General features: G+C 41.7%; 3 long non-coding RNA genes across 7 annotated transcripts; all 3 read left to right on the top strand.

Moving 5' to 3' along the window:
- The first annotated feature begins 261 nt into the window (after nt 1-261).
- Nucleotides 262-4,113, top strand: LOC141585809 (uncharacterized). 2 transcript variants are annotated; one of them, XR_012519430.1, is made up of 7 exons: nt 262-507; nt 642-707; nt 1,072-1,156; nt 1,539-1,710; nt 1,806-1,977; nt 2,336-2,525; nt 3,664-4,113. It is a non-coding gene; the product is annotated as an uncharacterized LOC141585809 (long non-coding RNA). The 2 variants fall into 2 exon arrangements; XR_012519431.1 differs by having other exon boundaries at nt 1,536-1,710.
- A 9,190-nt stretch (nt 4,114-13,303) lies between these two features.
- On the top strand, nt 13,304-16,028 carry LOC141585808 (uncharacterized). 4 transcript variants are annotated; one of them, XR_012519428.1, is made up of 8 exons: nt 13,304-13,447; nt 13,529-13,624; nt 13,737-14,043; nt 14,145-14,234; nt 14,428-14,602; nt 14,921-14,966; nt 15,058-15,189; nt 15,940-16,028. It is a non-coding gene; the product is annotated as an uncharacterized LOC141585808 (long non-coding RNA). The 4 variants fall into 4 exon arrangements; XR_012519429.1 differs by having other exon boundaries at nt 13,742-14,043; nt 14,145-14,602; XR_012519427.1 differs by lacking the exon at nt 14,428-14,602.
- Nucleotides 16,029-18,035: 2,007 nt separating this feature from the next.
- On the top strand, nt 18,036-20,273 carry LOC141585807 (uncharacterized). Its single transcript, XR_012519425.1, has 2 exons — nt 18,036-18,114; nt 20,094-20,273. It is a non-coding gene; the product is annotated as an uncharacterized LOC141585807 (long non-coding RNA).
- Nucleotides 20,274-26,046: the final 5,773 nt, after the last annotated feature.

Genomic DNA, 26,046 nt, shown 5'->3' with positions numbered 1-26,046 from the left:
TAAGTTTCTTGTGAATTTTGTATAGTTAAATTAACTATTATTCCCAATAGTTATCAATGTTTGAAATTTTCCTCACATAAAAAGACAATGGATAACTAGACTCGGAGGAAGGGAGTAGTATGATTTTGATTCTTTAGTCAGCATAAAAGCAATAGTTGTGTGAGTTAGGACAAACTGAGTTTATGTGATAAAATAGACTAGAATATTATATATAGAACAACGTTAACCAAATCCCTAACCTTTAAAAAGAGTAAACTTACTCTTACTGTAGCTATAAATAGTATGGCCACAAGTGTATCCTCCACCGTTTGATCCTTCTTCAAGATCTCGTCCCTCCATTTATCCTAAAATCACAGCCACAATCTCACCTTTTCCATCAGCCATTTCACTCCACCACTTATTCTCATCCCTCTCTTGTTTCTCACACTGCGATTGAGTTCCCTCGGCAAAACCTAGGTATGGACTGGCATGATGACGATGGCGGTGATGCTGATATGACGACAATTGGTTTGTTTTCTGGGCCATTATTGATTTTCTTATTTCAATGTTGATTATTTTACTCCGTTTTCTAGGTTTTTCCGTTATTTCCATCACCGATTTTCTTTTCTTATTGTTTATTATGTTGTCTGCTGATTTCTTAGATGGTTATTTTGTGGGCCTGGAGTTGTGAGCACGAGCTTGGAGCTGGAGATGCGTTAAGTTCTAAGGTTAGCGATTTAGCGGCCATGTATTACTTTTGTTAATGTGGATTTTGGGATTTTGATATTTCTCAAGATCTCATTGTTTTGTTGTTAATTGTGGTTTTAATTAGTGTTATGGTTATTGTTGCTGTTATTTTCATTTTCTCGTTTTCGGATTAGCATTTTTAATGCTGGCTTTCCTTAGAATTGTTCTCTCATTTGTAAGCTTGTTACTTAGTTACGCCCTTTAGCCTCTCTGTCGTTTTTTGTGTTGGTATATTCAATCATAAATTGGTCGGTTCAGTTATCAATTCCTCATATATGTTGGTACAGATGTGTGTTTTGACTATTTTATTTGATTTACTGGGTTTTAATTTTGTTTCTTAATCAGGTTATGTACTACTCTTCCGTGGGTATGCCGTCTCTCGGAAGAGTGCCCTCCGATTTTCATTATGTGTGGTCGTCTCTAGCTACAGGTATTTGCCTATTATAGGAGTATTATTATTGTTATTAGTGTTATTATCGGATGTTTTTTATTTATCATTTTTATATAAATGTTACTCCCTCCACATTTTAATGTTCTTCCTATTTCTCTATTATATGTGAGTAATATTTTAATGAAATGGAAAGAACATTAAAAATGGTGTATGTGGGTCGCTGTTAGTCCAGCAGTTCGTGGTGAGTAGTCCTACTTGTTTTTGCGATAATGGTATGTCGTTTATTGTGTTTTGGGCCTTTGCTTTATGTCTAGCAATGTCCTATGCCACATATAATTGGCATTGTGTTTAAATAAGCTTACAGTTGTTGTCCTTCCTGGTCAGCTCTCTTATTTGTTTTTTTTTTTTCCTGCGATAGCAGGATTGTGGGGGGGAAATTGATGCGATATATTGAACTTCCGAGCTACTACGGCTACTTTTCTTGGCTGTTTGCTACAGATTTTGGCCCTCCGAGCTATTTCGGGTGGTTTACAATCAATGTTTTTTTGCTTGATGGCTGCTTTAAATGGATCCTTCGTCTTACCCAGGTCATGGTACGCTTTAATTTTACCTTTGTGTTTAAATAAGCTTATAGTTGCTGTCCTTCCTGGTCAGCTCTCTTATTTGTGTTTTTTCCTTGCGACTGCAGGATTGTGGGGGTGGGAATTGATGCGATATATTGAACTTCCGAGATCCTACGACTGCTTCACTTGGCTGTTTGCTACAGATTTTGGCCCTCCGAGCTATTGCAGCTGGTTTACAATCGATGTTTTTTTCTTGATGGCTGCTTTTAATGGATCCTTCGTCTTACCCAGGACATGGTACGCTATAATTTTACCTTTGTCGTTTCACAGTAGCCGTGATAATATACTCTCTGGGGCATAGGCGCATAGCTTGCTTTGTTATTTACTTTTGAATGGTTTTTTTAAGATTGCCATTGAATTGCTGCATTGGATATTGATATTCTTATGGGTTTTGTTAGGGTAGCGATGTGACCAGCTGAATTACTGATGCTATTGTTTGATCTTAAGGGTGTGACAAGTTATAATATTCATCATGTCTAAATTAAAGGGTGTGACAAGTTATAAAATTGGTCACATGTGTGCGACCAACCCAATCCCTATATGAGCCATGATTCTATTACGTGATAAGTGTGACAATTTATCGTGTTTAATGCAGGTAGCTAGAGATATGGTTATGCCCTTGCTTGCAATTCAGCCTTCCATTAGAGGTTCAGGTGGCTGCCATGTCAACCTTTCCATCTGATGGTGCCTTTCAGGTGGCTTTCTGTCGCCAGCGGTGGCTGCCATGTCAACCATTCATACTACACCTTCTTCTTGAGTTCCTTCATTACCTTCATCAAGATACAGTTACGCTTTTCACTACACACTTTTCGCTTTTTGCTTTTCGCCTATGTTAGATGCTCGCTATTCAATGCATGTTTGTTGCGGATCTGCTAATGGATGTTTCTGCCCCATAATGGTCTTCTATTTGTATTTGTTTTTAGGGTTTTTTGTCAAAAACTACCTTATATTTAGGGGTATTTGTAAAAATACTACCTTATATTATTTTTCTTGTTTTAGACTACCTTCGTTTTCTCATTTTTTGGTCAATAACTACCTATGCTGAAAATATAGCAAGATTTGGTCGATTTAGCGACATTAATCTATCTCATATGTCTTTGTTAACATCAAACAACAATGATCAATCACATTCAATCGAGAATTTGACTTCAGATAAGAAAAATTTATGAATTTTACATTTTAATAATAACTACAAACATCTATTAAAGTTAAGCGTAAGTACATCATCACTTCCCAAAATCAGGCCTAAGTAAGATTAAAACATAAAAGAGTCATGTGAGACAGGTTAAGCCGCAAAATAGACCAAATATGTCTAGACTCTTAGCGTAGGTAGTTATTGACCAAAAAATGAGAAAACAAAGGTAGTCTAAAACAAGAAAAATAATATAAGGTAGTATTTTTACAAATACCCCTAAATATAAGGTAGTTTTTGACAAAAAACCCTTGTTTTTAATGCAATTGGTTTGTGTTTACATATATATATATACGCTGTAACCATTCGTTAGAGCCACAGTGGAGAGCTATATGGTCTAGCCTTTAGTTAGAGGCAAATAAATCACGACATATTGTCTTTCAAGTTCTTGATTATACTTGCAGGAATATGCCATTACTAATCTCTAATTAATAAATTGTGTTTTGGTTAGACTCTGCTCATGTTGTTCTGGTATTTTAGTGGTGTTCTGCATGTAAATATGAACTGGGTTTGTATCAATATCGGGAATGGATGCTTTTACAATGGGTGTTATAACCTCTTTTTTATTTTATGATGGGCGTTTTAACCCCTTTTTTATTTTATAATTTAAATTATGCATTCACAAATTTTATTTGGCAGATTAGTAATAGCAATCTCGAGCTTTTGCTTTTTTTACCCCTGCCAATTAATTTTCTATTTTTTGGTATATTTTGTATCATCACATCGATCAGGATGCGGAAGAGATACGAGGCCAGTGGGACTGATCAAACCTATGATGAAGACGAAGAGAAAAGAGATTATATCCAACTAAGTATAGTTTTTAATGAGGAATCAATTTGAAGTTTTGAGTAGTTTGTGTTTGTTTAATCATCCGTAGGTAATTGAAAGATCGCGAGATGAATACATTTGCAGCTTAATACACAGAACAGGGTAAGATGCATCTCTCGCTCTTGAATGGCCTTAATTGTTTCCAATTCAATGGCTCTTGTAAGGAATTCCCTGCCTTTCATCCTTTCATTCTACATTTCTGCCTTTCCATCTTGCTGCTCAATTTATACAAACCTACTTCACCATCAAAAACCCTCTTCTCCCTCCACGGCGCAACAATCGTAGCTTCATCTTCTTCAATTCCCATCACCTGTTGTCTATCATCTCATCTCTCTCACAATCTCACTCAAAAGGGTGAATTCTCAACTACCATCTTCATCAATCTTTACATCAGTTCAATTTTCTAGGTTTATTTTTAGGGTTACTCGTATACGAATCACAATATTCATGATTTTTATTCCTTTTTTGCGAATTTCTATTTGATTTCAGGTATTGCAAGATGACATTGATCTCTCCCTCTTAATCCCCACCATCCATTTTATGCTTAACCTTATTTCATTTACCACCTCTCATTCGGCCTCATTCACCCAATAATAATTTCTATTGCTCATTTTCTCTTTCGCCACATCCACCAAACCATCATCCCTGGTTCCTTCCGTCATATGGTGTCTGAATATCGCACAACTGACCAGATTTCGTGACCCAATTCACCTGGGATTTCGTGGACCTTCTCAGCTTGCCGTTTAGCTTGGTCGTCTTGGGAGATTCTCTAGGTTGTACTTTGCTCAGTATCGGCATTTAACGGAGCGTAGTAGCAGTTTGATCTTTCACGGTATGTCTTGTAACTGGGACTTGATTAGTGTTTTGCCATCGTTGATTAATTCAAGTGTTATTCTTCTTCTTATTATTATTGTTGTCATTGTTGCTTTGATTATTAATATTACTGTTCCGGGTGTAATTCCAGAGCAAGTATTGTTACCACCCGTGGCTTGTAGAATAATGTCTTGAGTTGAATCCTTCTTGTCTTTATCGTTCCTCTCGGCCTCTCCTGCAACAATGAACGAACTGAGGGCTTGGCTTTGTGCCAAGCGTACTCACTCCGACGCTCAAGTCAGTAAACTTAAGGGATAAGTTGTTGTTACTTGGCTGAATGTATATTGTAGAGAGATAAGGAAGATAATACCAGATGAATAGTGTTTCTTAGGTTAAGTTGTGGATGGCTCCTTTCCTCAATGAAGGTTGAGGAGTATTTATAGACTTTCACCTTTTGTCACGTAGTGGCCAAGTGGCCAAGTGGCTAGCAGGTGGAAAGACTGATCTACCCCTCGGCCGAGGGACCTATGGCAGGCCGGCGGGTCCTGTTGACTCACCGCCGAGGGTCTTGGATATGAGTACGCGGGTATGTGTCCCGTGGCGGGTTGCCATGCCGAGACCAGTGACAGCCGATGGGGGCTGATCGGCTAAGGCCGTCTAAGTCGTTGACTTGTTTGTGGATATCTTTGACCTTGCTCAATATGTTGACTTGGTCACGGCGGTGCAGAATATGCCCCATCAATTTGCCCCCAGCGTAGTCTATGCCGTGGTATGGGCTCCGATGTACGTTTGAGCGTATATTCTGCGTAAGTAATTTGTAAAAATTTTCTGCATCGGCTTCTTCTGCGGCGGCTTCTTTTCCCTCGGCCTGGTCTTTCTTAGGCCGTACCATATCCCCCCTCCACATGGATGTGTAAAGGGCATCCGATGTGGAAAAGAAAGTGACGCTTGCCGAGACCAGGGTTGAGAGTGCCGGTTGTTTTTGATTGCCCCCGGCCGGCGCTACTTAGCTTGGTTGATCATGTGGCCGGCGGAGAACAGATGCTTGGGAGTTTGTTGAGGAAGGTGAATAGGCGGAGAGATATGAATGGGCGTGTTGAAGACGCTTGGTCACTGTTGCATTGATTGACGTTCAACTGTTGCAACGATTGACATCCCGTGGTTGCATGTCCGACACGTGTCTGTTCGGTGATTGGTCCTTCTTCATGGGCTTTTCCCAATAAATAGGGCAGTTATTCCGTGAAATTGGCCACCAATTTCATTCTCCAAAATTTTCTTCTCTCTAAACTTTCAAGGGCTTCTTTGTCTTCTAATTTTCAGAGTTGTTACTCCGGCGAGTGTTTTTCTTCAAGGTAAACAAACAAACTTCCCAATTTCTTAACTTTGTAAGTTTTTATTGTAAACATGTCTTCTGCTGATGCCGGGCCTAGTAAACCGGCGCCGGGGGGTTCCCCGTCGCGTCTTGATGAGGAGGAGAAGTTGGACGCCCTCCTGATAAGGCCTGGGGGCCCTAGGTCTCCTTCTCCTGAAGTCGATCCTCGAATTTTGGAGGAATGGGAGGATGACTCTGATGTCGATGATGACGCAGACGATTTTGGTGATGATGCTGAAAAGGCTCGTCCCAAAGAGGGGAGGCAGTACGTTATGGATCACGGTGACGTCTGTAAGGTACGCGTTGACCGAGCTTGGACCCATAAGTTGTCCGATTGTTCCGGTGAGAAATTTTTCGAGGGCCATTTCTTCTTTGGCGGGGATACAAGATTGTTATCCCCGAGGAGGGTCAGCCGTCTGTTGCCCTCCACCGGCCATACCGGTGTATATACATGCGACACTTGGAGTACGGGCTCCGGTTTCCGCTGAACGAGTACGTCATGGCTATCATCAAAGCTATGAACGTCGCTGTGGCCCAACTGCATCCGTTGGCCATGAGGACGATAGTCGGCTTTGTGTGGCTTTGTCTCTTCAAGGGGGAGGCCCCGACGGTGAATTTATTCCGCCGGCTTCATTATCTCCACCACATCTCTCGGCCGAGTTGGTTGGTACAGTGTGCACATGGAGAAGGGTTATGTCTCTGTTGACAAACTTACTTCTTGCAAAGATTGGAGAGATCGGTGGGTGTACGTTAAGGTCTTGGGATGACTATCCGCCCGCCCACGCTTTCGGACCAAGTTAACTTGCGGTGTGAGACTAAGGCGGAACATGACGATGGGTCACCGGAAAAAACTCAAGATGGATGCCAGCAGGGTCTCTCTTAGGGAGGATGAGAGGTCACGATGAGGCTCTTTGAGGCGGACAAGAGTGGGGTGCCGAAAAGATGGATTCCCCCAACGCAGATCATTCTTCAGGATGAGCCGCTCTGCCATGTCGGCCTCATACCGGCCTTAGCACAGGGTGAGTGGGGTCGGTATGAGGCCCATCACCGCTGTCAATGTTCCTGTTCTTTGAACTTCGATTTAATTCCTCTACTTAATTCTTGCTTTGTTTCCTTCGCAGACTACTTTGGACCGGATTTGTCTGAGGATATCCTCCGGAGAATGGGGCTGCACAAGGACAAAACCGTTGCTAACTTGCATCCCAAGGCTCTGACCCATGACCGCAGGACGTCGCCGAATGATCTTATGGACCAAAGAAAAAAAGCTTGAATGTGGTGGAGGCCCGTGGCGAAGGTTGTTAGTAACATGCCGTGCCATACACGAAAAACAAAGCCTTCGGCGGTGATGGTTCGACATCGGCTCCGCCTTTCATCCCCCCTGCTGTTCGAAGGAGAGCGGTGGAGATAGTTTATATCTCCAATGGGGACGACTCCGATGAGGAGGAGGGGTCGCCCCTTGTCCGTAAAAGAAAGCAGACCCTTTCTACCGCTGCCGTTGCTTCTGCTGGCGACGACGAGAAATGCGCCCTTCGGCCAAGAAGGCCAAGCACGGTATTGATCTATCCGGTGGCTCGTTTAGCTTGGTTCATCAGGCCGCCGATGATAGGCTCTTCGGCATGCCTTTGTATGTTGATACTGATGCTCTTCTTTTTTTCTTTTAATTTTGTAGATCAGCCGCTGTCGACCGCCGCTCTTGTTGAGCAGCAAGTGGAGGAGAACCCCGCGCAGGCTGGTGATCATAACGTCGCCATTGACTTTTCATCCCAGAAGGTTTCCCTTTCCCGACCGCAGGCTGGTGATCGAAACGTCGCCACCGCTCTTCATCCCAGAAGGCTTCCCCTCTCGGCTTGTAGGAAAGCGCGAGGTTGATCAAGAGATCGCGCGAGGTGGAACGAGCTGACCGGTGCTCGTATCATGGAGCAGGAGAAGGCCGTGGCTCAATCCGCTTTTGAGCTTAATGCCACTAAGAAGGTGGCCGCGAAGGCGAAGCTGGATCTTCTCAATGAGCAGAGGCTTAGGGAGAGGCCGAGAAAGCGCTCTTGGGCGAGAGAAAGCTCGGGAGGACGCCGAAAAGGAGGTCCTTCTTTGAGAGAGCCAAGGCCGAGGCTGCTGCGGCCGAAGTTGAAAAGCTGCTGGCGAAGTGTGACCTCGTTCAGAGGCACGCCGACCTCTATTTCCAGCAGAGGAATGAATTCAGGGAACGGTTTCAGATCCAGGGGAAGGTGATTCGGAGCAAGGAGGCCATCATCAGGCAAAAGGAGGACGACATTGAGATGCTCCAAACCAAAATGCTCCTTGACATGTGCTCCGACCTCCGGATCCGGCCGGCAAATGCCGGGGAAGTAATTGAGGAGCTTTTCCCTCTTGAAGGTTCCTTTCCGTGGAGCAAATTCGACGAGCTGTTTGACGACAAGCTCGAAGCTAAGGAGAAGGCCGTGGAGGAGAAGGCCAAGGAGGCGGTGAGGGTGAAGATAGAGCAGGAGGCGGCCGAGGAGGCGGCAGCTCTTGCTGAGAAAGCTAAGACGGCCAAGGAGGAAGCCGATAGAATGAGGGCAGCTGAGGAGGCCGAGGCTAAAGCGAGGTCCGCCGAAGCCGAGGCCGCTAGGAAACTATTTGGGTTGCCCATCGAAGAAGGTCTTTGCTACTCGCTGGCGATGGCGGCGACAGCAAAGGACATAGGAGATGATATCTGTAACCTTTTGCCTTTCCTTTGTTTGTATTTTGTACAACTTTGGTAGGTGGTCTTTTGGCTTAATCCTTATGGGGACGGCCGTTGTTTGCATTTCTTGTAATTTGTTGAACACTTTTAATAAGAGCTCGTTTCTTCTGCCTCCGGCCAGGCCGCGGTCTTTACTTCATTCCTTTTTCTTGTGCTAATAGTTGAGCGTCTCAATCTGTACTTAGCGTTTTCACTTTGCCTCTGGCTTGGCCGAGGTCTTTTCCCGTCTTCGTCTGAGTTATTCTCTTGCGTTTATTAATTGAGCCTCTTTTGTTTCCGCCTCGGCTTGGCCGAGGCAGTCTAGAGTGTGCTCCTCAACTGTGTTAACGCTTCGAAGGCATTTTGACCGCTTTGCGAGTATCACCTGCGCTGGTCGTGACCGTCGAGGTGTCTGCGTCCCGATGGTGATTGCCGCTCTTGTCGGTGTGTGACAGTGTGAGCCGGCGTCTGCTTCTTGTTATTGACTGTCGTGGCGTCTACCACTTGGAGTGACTGCGACGGCGTCAAACCTCTTGGGGTGACTGCCGTGGCGTCTACTACTTGGGGTGACTGCGACGGCGCCTACTTCTTGACGGAGACTGCCGTGGCGTCTACCACTTGGAGTGACTGCGACGGCGTCAAACCTCTTGGGGTGACTGTCGTGGCGTCTACTACTTGGGGTGACTGCGACGACGCCTACTTCTTGATGGAGACTGCCGTGGCGTCTACCACTTGGAGTGATGCGACGGCGTCAAACCTCTTGGGGTGATCGCCGTGGCGTCTACTACTGGGGTGACTGCGACGGCGCCTACTTCTTGATGGAGATGCTGTGGCGTCTACCACTTGGAGTGATCACGACGGCGTCAAACCTCTTGGGGTGGCTAGTGGCGTCTACTACTTGGGGTGACTGCGACGGCGCCTACTTCTTGATGGAGACTACCGCTCTTGTCGGTATGACAGTGTGAGCCGACGTCCGCTTCCTGATAGAGACTGCCGCTCTTGTCGGTATGACAAGTCTGGCGTCGTCTTTTGCTTCCTAGTGACTATGGGGAAAATGAACATTTTGATGGAAGACTTGGACGATTTTTCATTAGATAAAAACATGCGTCGGGATGCCCACAGCTGTTTTGGACACCTCCGCTGCTACATAGAGTTTTCCCGAGATCACCAGTGTCCTAATGGTTTATCAAAGGCACACCTTCCCAGTCAGCCGCTAGTTACATCCATAAGGTCGCCCTCCTGTTGTAAGGATAGACTTTTCCCTTTCTCTGATTTCTTTGCCACTTTGAGGGATTGCATGTTGCATCCTCTGGCAGCTATCTGGACGTTGACCACCTCGTCATTCTCGTCTTTGGAGACGAGCTTATGTGCTTCCCCGGTCCGAGACATACATCGGTGTTAGGGCCGGATGGACATCACTGCGTCGGCCTCGCTCAGAGTGACTCGGCCTATGAGAACGTTGTAGGCGGACGAGCCGTCGATGACCACGAACTCGGCTAGGACATTCTTAGCCGCATTCTTTTCGCGAACGTCACCGGAGTCCGATTGATCCCAGTGGTACCAGTAGGCCCCAGAGAAGCTGTATAGTGGGTTGGTGCGGGGCTCAAGTCCTTGACTTTCGGTAGAGGCCGAGGAAGCACTCCCGAGCATGATGTTCGTGTACGCGCCTGTGTCAATCAGGAACCTCTTGACCAAGTGGTTGGATATGTCCAAATTGACTACAAGTGGGTCGCTGTGAGGGGCGACGACTCCTTCGTAGTCCTTCCTTCCAATGGTTATATCGGGGATGTTGGAAGCGGGGATCGCTGTGTTGGGCACAAAGTTGATGGCCTGATATAGCTCGTTCAGGTGCCGTTTGTGCCCATGGGCGGACCCTCCGTTCTCGTTGCCCCGATGACAACATGGATCACTCCTATCCGTTCAAGACGGATTTCTTACCCGAATCGTCGGCGTCGGTCTTTTGGCCTTTGGCAACGTACTTGCCGAGGCTCCCTTCCGGATCGGCTCTTCAATGGCATTCTTGATGCCGGCGATGCGTTGGTTAAATGGCCGGTGTGGCCGTGGTACTCACAGGCTCGTGTCACCGTCACTTTTTGGCTTGGGGGTCTCTCCCACTTCCGGCCCTCGTTTTGCTCGGGGCGAAGACCTCGGCGGCGATACGACGAGAGGGGTTTTATCATTGTACCGCCTCGGTGGTACGTTCTGAACTCCACCCGGCGCCCGTCGAGTCCTTTTCTGGCAGATTTGTCCGACCGTGACCTATTATTCTCACGGCGTCTTTCATCGGACCGTGACCCGTTGTTGTCACGGCGTCTTTCATCCGGGGTTGTCCTCCCGTCGGCTCTTCTTTTCGAGTGTTCGGCCTCGTTGGGCCTACCCAGTCTTGTGATAGTCCTCTACCTTGATGGCCTGGTCGGCCATCTTCCCCGGCGGCATCCAAGCCCGGCCTCCGCACTTGATGAGCTCATTTTTAAATCTCCCCTTGGGAGGCCCTTCATCGCCGCGAAGGCCGCCGATTCGGGATTAATTTCTCCAATCTGCTGGACCTTTCCGTCGAACCTCTTCACATAGCTTCGTAGAGACTCGCCTCCCTCCTGTTTGATAGTTAGGAGGTCCGATGTCTCCACGGCTCTTCTCTTGTTGCAAGAGTACTGGGCTAGAAAGGCGTCCCTTAGGTCGGCGTAATAGTATACCGAGCCGTCGGGAAGCCCCTTGTACCAACTTTGAGCCATCCCATGCAAAGTTGTTGGGAAAACTCGGCACCAGACCTCATCGGGCTGCTCCCATACCGACATGTAAGACTCGAAAGCCTCAGCGTGGTCGGCTGGGTCACTTTCCCCTTTGTATGATATGGGTGGCAACTTGAGCTTAGTTGGCACCTGGACTTCTAGGACGTAGGCGTTGAGGGGCTGTCTGACCACGTGTCGAACGACACGCGGCGATCGGCTACTCGCATTCCTAATCCGGCTCCTCCCCTCGTAGCGGGAAGGACTCCTTCTTCGACTCGGACTTCTCCTCCAACTCTGCTGAGTCGGACTCCTCTGGCTCCTTTGGGGTAAGCCTCGTTCGTCTTTGCGGGGACGCTGTCCTCCCATGAGTACGGGAAGGACTTAGGTCTACCACGCCCACTTTGGGCTCCCCGCGACTTGACCGGGTCGGCTTCTCCTAGTGCTCCGTTCAAATTTCTCGAGTCACATTTTAGGCCCTGGTCTCTGGGCGGTTTCCGCCGCTCTTGTCGGCGTGACGGTGTGAGCGGGCGTATTACTAATTAGGTCCAGGGGAGCATTTTCGGTTTGCTACGTCAACCACATGTCCCATGATGGTGACCTGGTTGGTTGCGGCGGCGTGTCGGTATTATTGGCATCCCGAACTCCGGTTGGATTACTCCGCCGGTGGAGGGCTGCACGACTCCAGAATTGTTGAAGGTATCATCTTGGTAGAACGCGGTTTCGTCGGTCACGACCGCGTCTTGTTGTTTCGACATCTTCTTAGCTTTTTGGGTGGGTTTTTGTGTGTTTTTTTTTTGTTTGGGAATGAATGTGACTAGCTTCTAGTAGCGATTTCCCACAGACGGCGCCAATTGTTCCGGGTGTAATTCCAGAGCAAGTATTGTTACCACCCGTGGCTTGTAGAATAATGTCTTGAGTTGAATCCTTCTTGTCTTTATCGTTCCTCTCGGCCTCTCCTGCAACAATGAACGAACTGAGGGCTTGGCTTTGTGTCAAGCGTACTCACTCCGACGCTCAAGTCAGTAAACTTAAGGGATAAGTTGTTGTTACTTGGCTGAATGTATATTGTAGAGAGATAAGGAAGATAATACCAGATGAATAGTGTTTCTTAGGTTAAGTTGTGGATGGCTCCTTTCCTCAATGAAGGTTGAGTAGTATTTATAGACTTTCACCTTTTGTCACGTAGTGGCCAAGTGGCCAAGTGGCTAGCAGGTGGAAAGACTGATCTACCCCTCGGCCGAGGGACCTATGGCAGGCCGGCGGGCCCTGTTGACTCACCGCCGAGGGGTCTTGGATATGAGTACGCGGGTATGTGTCCCGGTGGCGGTGGTTGCCATGCCGAGACACAGGCTGACAGCCGATGGGCTGCATCGGCTAGGCTGTCTAAGTCGTTGACTTGATGTGGATATCTTTGACCTTGCTCAATATGTTGACTTGGTCAGCGGTGCAGAATATGCCCCATCAATTACTGTTATTGCTATTATTATTGGTTTTGTCGCTATTACTCACTACACTTTAGCTAAATAAACCGTTCAATACAATTTCCCCTCATGTTTCTCGATTTAGGTTTTTGCGCTTTTTACCTTTGAAAATTGTAGCTCTAATTTTAAGAACATCTCACTGCGGTGTTGATTGTAATGGTTGTACTTTATAATGGGTTGTTATGATCTTATTTTGCGTTGTATATACTGTTAATTGGGTTATTGTGATCTTGTTGTCAAAGTTTCCGTGATTTACAAGTTTATTGTATTCTTATTGAACCTGTGTTCATTTGTTATTGTTCAAGGTGGTTACGAGGTTGTGCAGGAGATTGAAAGGGGGGAACATAGTAAGGTACTCATTTGATTTCTATTGTGCTACATTCGGTTCCTGTATATTGTTTTACATTTAGGTTTTGGTTATGATTATTTATGACACGAGTTTAGGAAAAATTGCAGGGCCTATGAATAACTGATACCAAGAGCCTCAACAATGGTCTGGACATTTAATTTGTACCAACATCTTTTACTGTAACAGTTTGCTGTGTGTGCATAGTTCTTAGCCAAGTGGCCGGAGTTGGTGAACAACCTTCCGTGGTATTTACACCCTGTACTCCCATGTAGCTGATTTTGCTTACAGTTTGTGGTCGATCTTTCGTATACTGACATCAGGGATAGTACTATTGCAGTTTTGGTGACACTCAGCCAGAGGCAACTGTTTGCTACTGCCAGGGTGGGGTGCCTAACAATGTCAGAAACTGCTCTACACCAGAGGTACTACTGTATATGCCTAACCTTTATTGATTTCCTCCTCTGGCGAGAGTTGCTTTTTTTTTTTGCTATTACTGCTGTAATTAACTGTTTTATCCTCTGCTGGGAAACTTAGCATAGGCGCGCGCATGGAATGGGGACACAGCTTGAGATGGGTCCTGGGGGGCGGCAAGCATGTGTTACGCTCTTAGACATTGGGCACGTATTATTGTATTTTGATCATGGGCTTTCTTGGTGTGAGTTTTATAATGTTGCTTATTGCAGATATGGTGTTACCGGGTACTTAATCTGCGACTGTTAACGGCTGTGTTTTATAGCCGACAATCGTGTTTGCGGCGCCACAACGCAGGTGTCTCCCTTGTGCGCCTAATTTGTACTGGATAGATCGGTGGGCGGTGCGCACCTTTCTCATTGTCACTGCCGTAAGTTCCATGAATGTGATTCCGGATCACGGGGTCTGCCATATAGAACGTGTTTACGAGTGGGAAGTCGTTCTGCCCTGATGCACTTTTGAATCTTGCAGGATAGTGCTCCGAGATATACTGGTCCACATTTGACGGGGATCGACGATGGAGCCTACTAACAGCCGGGAAGGGCTGTGGATTTAGCCCAGGTAACACTCTAAAGGTCTCTTATTTACTACTCCGTAATTAGTATAAGTTGTTTATGCCCATGTACTTTAATGTAGTGTTTTGGGACTGGCCGGTCTCTTACTAATAGTGTCCCCACCATTGATTTTGGGCTTGCTTCTTAAACATTGTGCTTTTGAAAAACTGTGAGCTCTCTTAAAATGTGAGAAGTTTCAGAATATTGCTTATGAGCTCAGTCAGAGGCTATGTTTATCGAACGGCTGAGAAGGAGGTTCGGGATACAAGGGTTATGTGGTGGTGGTGTATGAGCCTGAGTCTCAGAGCTGGTAGTGACGTGTAGGTGTTTTAGGGCTGGACCATGGTAGTAAGAATTGATAACGATGATGTAAAGGTAATATTGCATTCCAATTAGGTTTACAAATTGAGTATTTCCTCTTCCTTTTAAAGAAACTTTATTTAATTGTACTACTTAAAATGTCAATGTTGTCCAACAAGGTTTCTGTTTTCCATCATTTTCAGCAATTCAAGATTCATCGTATTCAAATTCGTCTTTACGCCATTGCCTACTAAATTTAGACCGTCGTATAGCTAAATCAAGTATTTCCCTCTTTCTTTGTAGTATATTCTACCCTTAAATTCTACAATTATTCTTGTTGCAGGTGAATGTAGTATATTCTACCCTTAAATTCTACAATTATTCTTGTTGCAGGTGAATTTCATGTTGATTTATGCTGAACTTTGATCCAATTGGCCAGGTACGTGGTGCGGTTTATTCATTCCATATTTGTTCCCTACTTTTAGTCGTACTCCATATTATTTAATTAACACCCCAATATTATTTTGTAGCTCGGTAAATATGTTTCGGTGTTGGTGCTTGGGTATCAGAGGTAGGAGCAGGAGATATCTAAGCCGAAGGTCGCGAGTGGTGGCCGAGAGTGGAGGAGATTTAGGGTCGCACGCTGTTGTATTCCAGTGAAGGTAATATTGCTGCCAGTTTAGGTTTTAAAATTTATTGTCCATTAGCTTTTACTCAAAATTTTCGTAGTGTTGATCTTTACTGATTACCCATTAGCTTTATTGACTTTGACATGATTTAAAGTAAGTTTTTTTCTGAACTTTTCCTAATTTCCTGAAAGATTCCCCAGATTAAAGCATCTATAGCGTAGCAGCACTGACTATTCATAATTAAACTGTTTTTTAACCCAATTTTCAAGGGTGGCGTTGTCGTAGGGGAGGGATGAGGGGAAGGAAAAGCGATGAGGAGGGTTCATTTTAATTTTAGGATGACTTATGTATGATTAATCGCTGCTCTTAGACTCTTAGAGATTGATTTGTGTGTATTTGGTTAGTCACCTAATTTCGTGATTTATGAACTGTTGTGTTTAAGTAAGTAATTAATTAGTTCGGGCAAATTTAGTCCATAGTAGTTTATGGAGTTCCAGTTGAGGGGTAGGATGATAGGTGGTGTTTTATTTTGGCTCTTCCGCGGGTTTCAGTTGGGTTGAATTTGTTTCTATCCCATTCCGTTATGTATATAATTCATTATGTGGTGAGGTAGTACATCATCCTTACGAGTGTGACAATAAATGATTGACACATAAAGCTAATCATTTCTTCCTCATTTCAAGGCACCAATTATAGAGCTGAATCGAACTTTCAGCTTCTAAAATGTTTGCTTACAGTGGCACTGTTACACTTTCATGGTGTACGAATATTTGGAATCTGCAGGTTTACAAGCCTTCTCTTTTTTTAGGACAATCCCTTGTCTTCCTTCAAGAACCTTAAGCTGAGGATCTCTTGTCTTGCCGGGTTTTCAGGTTAGTTATCTTACCCTCTCTTTTTTCTTTAATATTTGGTATTTTAGTTTCTTCACTTGATTAACTCATGTTTATTCATGCATTCGTATTAACTCACTACTTTTGAAATCATTGTTAAGGTTAGATGAAAAGGGAAAAGGATAAACTGGTAAATCTCTGAGGGCAATACTGTCTTTAAGAACAGAATAGTAGACTCCTCGATCAAGTTTGGTGAAATTAAACTTTGATTTATTGACTATGAACTTTTTTCTATAGATTTTTATTTTACCATCTATAATTTACAAGATAAAGAAGACTATACAGGCACGTTTTGTTGTTTAAATTCGGTTCTCTGTTAGCTTTGCACCATCTAGCCACATAATAAGTTTCCACATTTATTTTTTAAAGAATGATAGAGGATAGTTAGAGGACCAGGAGTCATTGTTGACCGTCCAAGTAGCGACTAATTTGCGTAAAATACTCATCATAGTCATCAATGTCTTAAGTTTTCTGACTCCATTGCTAAGTCATCCCCATATTTTTTTAGTTATTAGAGGGCTTTAAGAGGGGTTATTGTAAGTTTGTAATCCATTCAAAAAAAAAAGAGTAACGTCACATACATAAATAACTCACTCATATTGTGTCCTATCTTCAAATAATTAACCATATAAATACAGTATCTTTGATAACATCATCCATGGAGATCATAGGTAAACCACAAGAGAATCAGTGAGTTACCATAAACCAAGCTTCGTTAAAAGGACATTGAGTGTCTTTTTAGTGCGCATTGTTATCTTTGTGGTGGTCTTGGGAAGGGGCAAGTGAGTCTGAAAGTGAAACCTTCTGTGAATGCTAAGCATATAGATTTTGTTGGAGCACGTGGGTTTGACTCGGATATGACTGGATAGATACATTTTAAATTCACAGATGGTTTTCACCAGATTGGTGTGGTGTTAATTATGTACGATATGACGGAGGGATATAGTGGGGGAGGTAGAGCGTTGAGACGGAGGGATATAATGGGGGAGGTAGAGCGTCTGTGTTTAATCTTTGTTCAAATTCCTTTCGCATATGTGGTTAATTTTTCATTAAATCTTGCTTACATGGGACTAGGTGCATACTTATCAGATAGTCACAAAAACGGGAGGGATGACAAAGAATATTTGTTTGGCTTCTGTTCAGTTTGAGAGGAAAAAAGCGAAGAGAGTTGGGCCGAGGAAGGGAGAAAGGCTCTTTTTTCTATTGTTCAGATTGGAGAGAGGGAATGAGGGAGAGAAGGAAGGAGGCAGAGGTTGTCTTGGGCATGCCCCAGTTTGAGAGGGAAAAGTGGAGAGGGTGGAGAGAAACTCTGTTTGGTTTAGTTTATATTGAGAGAGGGAGGGAGCTAGGGAGAGGACAAGCGCCATATCCTTACATAGAACAAGCTCCATATCCTTTTTAAAAAAAAATGTTTTTTCTTACAAAGATTTATTATATGGTTGATGAGGACGATCCTATCTAGAAAAGGCAACAGGATACACTGATCACATTGAACTATATTCCAATACCCACAACTACTTCATTGATCTTATTAGTTTTGTTACTTTGTAAGACGGAAATTGAATGTCTTCTGGGGTGGCTCCTACAATTAGAAAAAACCCTAAAAAGTGTTTAAGAGTGGCAAGCCAATTGAACACTCTGAACGTTATTGGAACGTTTTAAAACCTCAAACATATTTCAAATGATGAATATATTAAGATAATTTAGGCCTGACTGAAAATTTACTGATTAGAAACTTGACAGGTCACGGAGCTTTAGAATCTAATAGAGTAAGAGTGTGAGTAAGGGTGAATCGGCTAGATAAGTTATGACGTATTCAATTTCTTTATTAAAATTTAAAAATTGTTATGATTTCTTCATGCAGCTCTGCCATTTGAGACAAGATTATTCTCCATGTTGTAATATGGCGTGATGACATTGATGATGATGACGACGACAGTGATGGCAACAAAGAGAAAAGCACTGATGATGAAAAGAGTGATAATGAGTTAATGACGATGATGGCGATGACCCCTTTCGGGAAGAACAAAAGAGAGCGAAATAAATGTGTTAATCGCGTTGTTTGCAAGTAATATTTCTCACCATTCATTATTATTTTGGGATATTCTACATGGTACCCCTCAATTTTTCGACTTTCTACATGGTACCCCTACACTTTTTAAAACATACATGGTACTCCTAATTATTATCATTATCACTAAGTGTACCTCTAAACTTTATTTTCCACCAATTAAACTCAGTTTTAAAAGTTAGGTAATGACTTCGACGCGTAACCAAACTTGTCATTTATTATCTCATGACATTAGGACTCTATTAAGCTCAATATCCATCTTGATCCTAATATTTATTGATATATATGGGCTAAAAAAATTTATTGATTCCTTGCCAAATTATCACGTCCAAAGATGGATATTGAGCCTAATAGAGTCCTTATGTCATGGGATGATAAATGACAAGCTTGGTACGCGTCCAAGTAATCACTTAACGCCTAAAACTGAGTTTAATTGACGGAAAATAAAGTTTAAGGGTACACTTAGTGATAATGACAATAATTAGGGGTACCATGTATGTTTTAAAAAGTGTAGGGGTACCATGTAGAAAGTCAAAAAATTGAGGGGTACCATGTAGAATATCCCTTTTATTTTCCACCACATACCGAATGTTTCTGCTAAATTTCGATAGTTACTGTGTTCTTCCTTTTTATTTGACAATTTACGTGAATTATTTAATATAATTTAGACTTAGATGTTCATTATGGTTTCAGTATTTAATGTGCTCGTTGATACTAAATGAGGAAGTAGTCCGGATTCTAATTAGATTTCTGTATTGACCTTATAGGTCAGTAATTTATGTAACTTTGGCACCCTCTTGTATTTGGTATTTAGCAGCTTTGAGGGTGGTGTCGTTTGAAGCACATAAAACTAATTGAAATAGTCGCTAAGAAACAAGTATGAAGTACTCCCTCCTATTTAGGCCTGGCAAACAGATCAGGTCGTGTCGTGTTCGTGTCCGTGTCAACTTTGAACGGGTCATTACTACTTCAACCCTAACCCGACCCAATTACATAAATAGGTCATTTGTCTCAACCCTAACCCAACCCATTTAATTTTTCTATAACCGAACCCGACTTGTTTAACCCATTTATCTTGTAACAGGTCATTTTTAACCCATTTAACCCGTTTAACCCAATAAAATAATAAAGAAGCTAAGGTTTATAGTCTTATTATCTCAAAAATGGTGAATAAGAATGACTATTTTTAAGTTGATTGGTAAGATTATTGATTGAACCCAGGTATATTATGACATTTTTAAATAAATGGGTTATTCGTGTTGGGTTCGTGTCAAAAGAGTTCAACCCTAACCCGACCCATTTAAGTTTCGTGTCGTGACCGTGTCAACCCAGTTACTTAAATGGGTCACAACCTCTCAACCCTAACCCGCTAATTTCGTGTCGGGTTCGTGTCGTGTTTTTGGGTCGTGTCAATTATTGCCACCTCTACTCCTATTCACCATTTTCTTCCCCATTTCCATATTCGGATTATTCGGGTTTTCTTCCCTATTTCCTTTTTTGGATTGATTTGTTTGGTCCAAATTAAATTACATGTGGGGTAGTGTGTTTTGTGTGGTCCAAATTCACTTTCCTATTTCTTGTACAAAAAGAAAAGAGGAAGAATATAGTAAATAGGAGGGAGTACATATTATAAAGGCAAGTTAACTAAATGGGCAGCGACTATTAAGTTGTGCGAAATAGGTAGAGGTCCCTCCCTAAGTAATTATGAACCTCTCATAAAATATGAATAAAATTGCAATTGTAGACTATAGAAATGGTAGTGTGAAATAGAGTGGAGTAAATAAAATTTGTTGTTTGTTTGGGCCTTTGGGGTAGATATGTTGGATTTCGTTTTTTCTGGTCATGATCTGATAATTGTGGTTTATCCCACGCTTTCGAGTTTATTCGTAATGTTGCTACGGAATGTACTAACGGTTTAAATGAAACATAAGCAGTTTTACCATCTATGTTGATTGTTGCTATTTATTCATGTGCAGGATGGCAGCTTCGATGCAAGATATTAGGTTAGCTTAAACGATTGAATAATCACTCTCAATCTTATAGTGAATGCCGCTCGTGAGATTGTGTTGTAATTATTTTATTGCATTACATTTTTTTAGGTAGGCTGTTGTAACACTTCATTTTTTCGTGAATGCGTAAGCTATACCGCGGTAAAACTTTGTAGGTTCTACATTGTTCTATTTATAGTGTCTAGAGAAATTGAAATTTTGCAAGGCACTCTGATGCTTTAGCTACTCCACATTTTAAGTACTTACAAAAGGTATTCCAATAAGTTTGTAAGGATTCGGATTATGCAAGGTATTCCAATCATATTGCTTAGTGTGTATCTGAAGAGATTTTTTTTTTCAAGTACTACTTCACAATACTATTTAGACAGATTGGGGCATCTCGCTCGTTCGGAAGCTTTTTCTAGGCAAGATCGTTAATTGTGTTGATCATTTGTAGTGTTCTTTATTTCAATTTGCTCCGGTATTTTTTGAAAAAAAAATGTGTGCCTTGCTGGTACAGGAGAAAAAGGAACATACATCGGATGTAATACCTTCAATTTTTTTGTTTTTTGAGCATATATGTATTTTTTTTTGAGCTTAAGCGTTTTGCATAATATTTTACAACTATTGTGCCAGAGCTATTCTGCATTACCGTCATTTTTTTAGCATGCCTATAATGTTATAGTGCTTACTATGTTTCGTTTGTGTTTTCGGCCAGATGATGATAACATACTTTTCTATTCCAACGCATCCTCCTGCGGTCAGATAAGCGATTAGCCAAATTGGGGCACCGCGCCCGGTAGGGTGCTCCGGGCGCGGAGCAACGACTAGTTGTAAGAAATGAGAACTCTATCTTACCCATTCAATTTCAATAATCAATACCATTTAATTAATAACTTTATAATTAGTTTAGATACCGTGTTCGAATCTTGTCAATTTCCCCTTCCGCACAAATAATTGTTCTTCTCCGTAAGACCACATTACACAAAAGTTGTGTAAAACATACGGAGTATCTATTAAAATAAGTATCTTAAATAAGAAGTTAATTATAACAGGAGTCCATTTTACAAACTTGTTGTATAATAACATCAAAATTGCAATTAACAGAAAGACAAACAAATCCTAGTGATTTACTCTCTCCGTCCCGCTCATTTGTTGTACGTCCTATTTTATTTTTGGGTGTCTCCATCAATTGTTGTTCTTTTTATTTTGGTAATGCATTTTATGAGCAATTTGATCCTTCACACCAATTTGATCCACTTATCATTTAATAACTGTCCACTCCTATTTCTTTGGTCTTTATAACAAAATCGAAGGATAATAATTGACCGGGATAAAGGTAGTAAAGTTTGGTCATGTAAATCAAAATGTTATTGGGGTGATTTTTCCGATTAAAGTTTCATTGTACGATGAATGCAATAATTCATGCATCAGTACCTAATTAGGTTCCGTTGTCTACGCTTCATTAACGGTTGAAATATGATTAATCACCGTATAATCAGGAAATTGCGAAGCAAATCACGTGTCCGTATTACGGCGCATCCACTTATTTAATCATGTGTTTATGAATTCTGACAACACAGACTTCGGTCCCTACAAACGTCCATTTCCCATAATAATTCGCAAAAATGTTGTTAGAACATGTAAATGAGTCGGGTTATATTCAAATGGAGGAGAGAAAGACCACCTGATAATACAAGGGGGGTTATATCCTAAAATTAATTGACATTTTCTATAATTATAGGGTGATGCTCTTTCATGTACGCAAATTACTCTTTTATGTACGCAAATTACTCTTTTACCCTTTTCATTTTTAAATTTCATCCACTCTACCCGTAAATGAAGAAATTTGGAGTATTTGATTAGGCTTTAGAAAGGGGAAGAGAGTAAAATTTTGTTATTGAAAAGGGTAGTATTTAAAGATTTTATGGTAAAAAGTTCATGAAAAAGTAATCTATGTACATAAAAGAGTAACTACCTAATTATATAGTACTCCCTCCGTCCCGGTCATTTGTTGTTCTTTTGTTTTGGCACAAAGATCAAGAAAAGAGGAAAGAACCAATTATTAAATGATATTTGGATCAAATTGAGTGTGAATGAGCAAATTGTTCATCAAATACATTTCTAAAATAGAAAGAACAACAAATGACTGAGATACGCAAATAACTGGGATGAAGGGAGTAATACAATTTCTCTTTCTCCGAAACACCTCAAATATGGGTTTATATTCCAACAAATATTACGACATTATTGCACGTGCCATGCTGTGTTTGACATGGTTGTTTTATGTCCTTAGCTAATTTGACAAATAAGATGCAAATTATTTTTGAACGACACGCTTAACTTGTAAGAATAAGAGTTAGTTCAAAATGATAAGAGCTTTCTAACTTGCACTATAATATTGGGGATTTGATTATTATCACGACATAATGAGCTCATTTAAATCATAAAATAAAAAAAAGCCCGATAATTACGAGTACATTATTATAGATTTACAATCATTTAACTGCGACTACCTAAAGCTTCTTTTCGAGCGGCATGTACCGGACTACCGGATGGCAGCAGCCGGTAAGAAAAGGGAGAGTACCTCATGTTTTAGCCAAGTCCAAATATAATGGTAATGAGCCCACTCTATTGCGGGCCTGAATGCCTCAGTTTTGTGAATTTTGGTTGTTTTTTCTCAGCGAACTGGATCAACCTCTTTTATAGCCCAGTACTTAAGTTCGTCTATTTTCATGGACTTCCGGCAAATATGAACTGTTTTCACGTTTTCCTGGTAATGGCCCAAGTTAAGGGCTTCGATCTATGCTTTGAATCCGCTATCTGTTTTGGGTTAGGGTTCTTTCTTGTACCTTTCCAGCAACTCTCCTATAGGACTGTCCTATACCATAGGACGAGCCAATAGGAGTAGTTAGCCCACTAATGAGAATAAGAATAAGAATTAAAATAAAATAAAGAAAATGCTCACTCCGTCACCGTGAACCCCAACCCACCCCACTCCACTGCCTCTTATCACCCTATGGATACCGACCCTACCATCCTTGCGGCCCTACACGCTACGTCCCTACCCCAACTCCGCCATCTCCGTAGAAGAAGACTGTTGAAAGCCACCGACCCACAGTGCTGCCGATTACCACAGTACAACCAGGTTAGAAAATTGATGTTTTTAACTTGATTACTTATACTTTTATATTGAAAACTAAGTTTTTAAATATAATGGGTTTCCTATTTAAACTCACTTACCTAATATATGCTTTTGATTTACTCTCTATATATTCTTGATCAAGGCCATTTTTTATGTTCCCATAAGCAGCTAGATAACTAATGTTTTTAACCCTAAAACTTGCAGTTTTAATTTGTAATTAATAGCATGAATATTGAGTCTTTATTATTATGTTGCGAGCTTAGAGTTCTAAGATTTTTAGTTTACCAACTAGTAACTGTACCTTGATGACTTAGTGTTTCAAAATATTTGCTCTATTTTTATACTTCCTCCCATCTAGACCAAAGGTCACAGTTGCTTTATCACACTTGCCGAGACACGTTTTGTAACGTGCATATTTTTAATTACACATTATTAAAAATTATAAAAATTTGATATTGTTATAGCATTCATGACGATAAATTAAACAAGATCTCACATGACTATATTTTGTCTTATAGATTAAGAATAATATCAAAGATTCCATACGACCATAAATAGTGCCAAAAAGCAACTGTAACCTTTGGTCTGGATGGGAGGAAGTAAATCAGAAGTGTAGTTTGATATCTAGATGTTTGACGATTTAGTATTTTAAGTTAGAAACTCATGACTTTGTGATGAATATTTGCACACGGGTTACATGGAGTAGGATCGTTGATCATCGGCGACCGACATGTTTGGGACTGGATAAGGATTAATTATTTTTGGCCATTGATATGGTGGTTCTGGTTCATGGGTGGCCAGACGGGGATTTAGCATGACTTACGAAGGTGTAGCAAAGAAGGAGAGAAAATACTAAAGAAGCATAGTTAGAAAAAGGTAAAGAAAGGTTGGGCTAAGTCTTAATTGGGCCCGTCTTATCATAATGGTAGTCTTATAGAACAATTAGTCATGTCCTTTTGTATTATGTCTTAGGCCAATTCTTATTTCAGACCAAGGTATCCGTCTTATTAATAAGACGGATACCATATTCTCTCACAAAATACCCATTTAGGGTGAGTGGAGAAGCACATGGGGGGTCCCACCTTTGTCCCCTCAACCCATTTCCTCTCACACAACAACCCGTTTTAAAATCCGACCCGTTTTAAGCAAGACTTACTCTATGTCTTATAGAATACTATAGAAACTCCCAAAGCTTTGCTCTAACAGATTTGTATCTTAACGAACTACCACCATCATGTAAGGATTGCGAAAAAATGACTTATTAACAATAAAGTCCATCAGTTAGTCTTACTGAAAACGGATCGGAGCAAGTGACGGATAATGTCACTCACAAAACGGATAGGGGGACAAGGTGGGGGCACCCCCATGTGCTTCCCTCTCTCCTCTATTTGGGTCATTTGTGAGAGAAAATGGTATCCGTCACTCCAAAGTGACGGATACGTGTCGTCTTCAATGAGATTTTGTGAAAGTCCATAACTTATATATTCCCTATAACTCAAAACTTTGTTACGGAGTACTAAATCTAATACTCCATACAATATATTTCCTCTGTTCTAGTCAATTGTTGTCCGTTGATCTTGGCACAAAGACCAAAGAAAGAGTAGGGGGCAATTATAAGATAACAAATGGACTAAATTCCCTCTCGATCAATTGTTGTCGTTTGGTTTTGGCACAAGACAAAGGAAAGGGAAGGAAACCAATTATAAGATGACAAGTAGATCAAATTAAGTGTGAAGGCTGAAATATAAAGGACAACAATTGACCGAGACACCAAAAAACTCAATAGAACAACAAATGACCGGAACGGAGGAAATAGAAATTATACAATGGAATGAAAATGTATGTATAAGTAGGGCTGAGTATCGGTCCAAGACCGGACCGGACCGGACCAAATCGGACCGGACCGAAGACCGAAAATAATTTTTTTGTGGACCGAAGACCGGACCTAAAACTTTCGGTCTTGGACCGGACCAAACCCGAAATATTCGGTCCGGTCCGGTCTTAGACCGAAATGGACCTAGAACTAATTCTTTCACTATTTCGTGTATGATAATTACATTTAAGTTTCACTAAATTAAATGTTGATGAATAATTAGACGATTGTTTTTGAGAAAAAAATACTCAAATTAATTTATAATGTCTTTTGAAGATAAAATGGTAATTTAGTTTATAATATTCTAATGATAGTCTTTAGAAACATAAAATTCGGTCAATTTGGTCCGGACCTAAAATATCGGGGTTTGGTCCGGACCAGGCCGAAGACCGAAAACTCAAAAAATGAGGACCGAGGACCGGACCTAAAAAATTCGGTCCGGGTTTAGTCCAGACCAAATGGTCCGGTCCGATCCATTTTTTCGGTCCGAACCTAAACTTGCTCACCCCTATGTATAAAAGCACAATTTCACAAACTCACCAAGCCTACAATTTAGGCAACTCTTGTGGAATCAATACTTGATTACTTGTTAACTCTCCTTAGGGCTTGCTTGAATTGAGGGTAAAAGGAGGGGAATGAATATAGGAGTAATATTGTAATAGGTAGGGTACATTTTCCATGTTTGGCATGAGAGTAATTATTCACCTCCTGAATCTATTACTCTCATGAAAGGGTAATACATTACCCACTTTCCCCCCGGCTAATGATTAAGGAGTAAAACATCTACTCAGTAATCATTACCCTTATGCCAAACCTATCGTCAATGAACTCATTACCCAAGTAATTAACTTCCCTAGTAATTATCACCCAATTAAAATTTATCCCCAAATTATTTCATGGATTCCAGGCAAGCCCTAGTACAT

Source organism: Silene latifolia, chromosome 6, assembly GCF_048544455.1.
Source record: "Silene latifolia isolate original U9 population chromosome 6, ASM4854445v1, whole genome shotgun sequence".
NCBI lineage: Eukaryota > Viridiplantae > Streptophyta > Magnoliopsida > Caryophyllales > Caryophyllaceae > Silene > Silene latifolia.
Note: the sequence above shows the minus strand (reverse complement) of the source record. Positions and strands in the feature narration are given on the sequence as shown.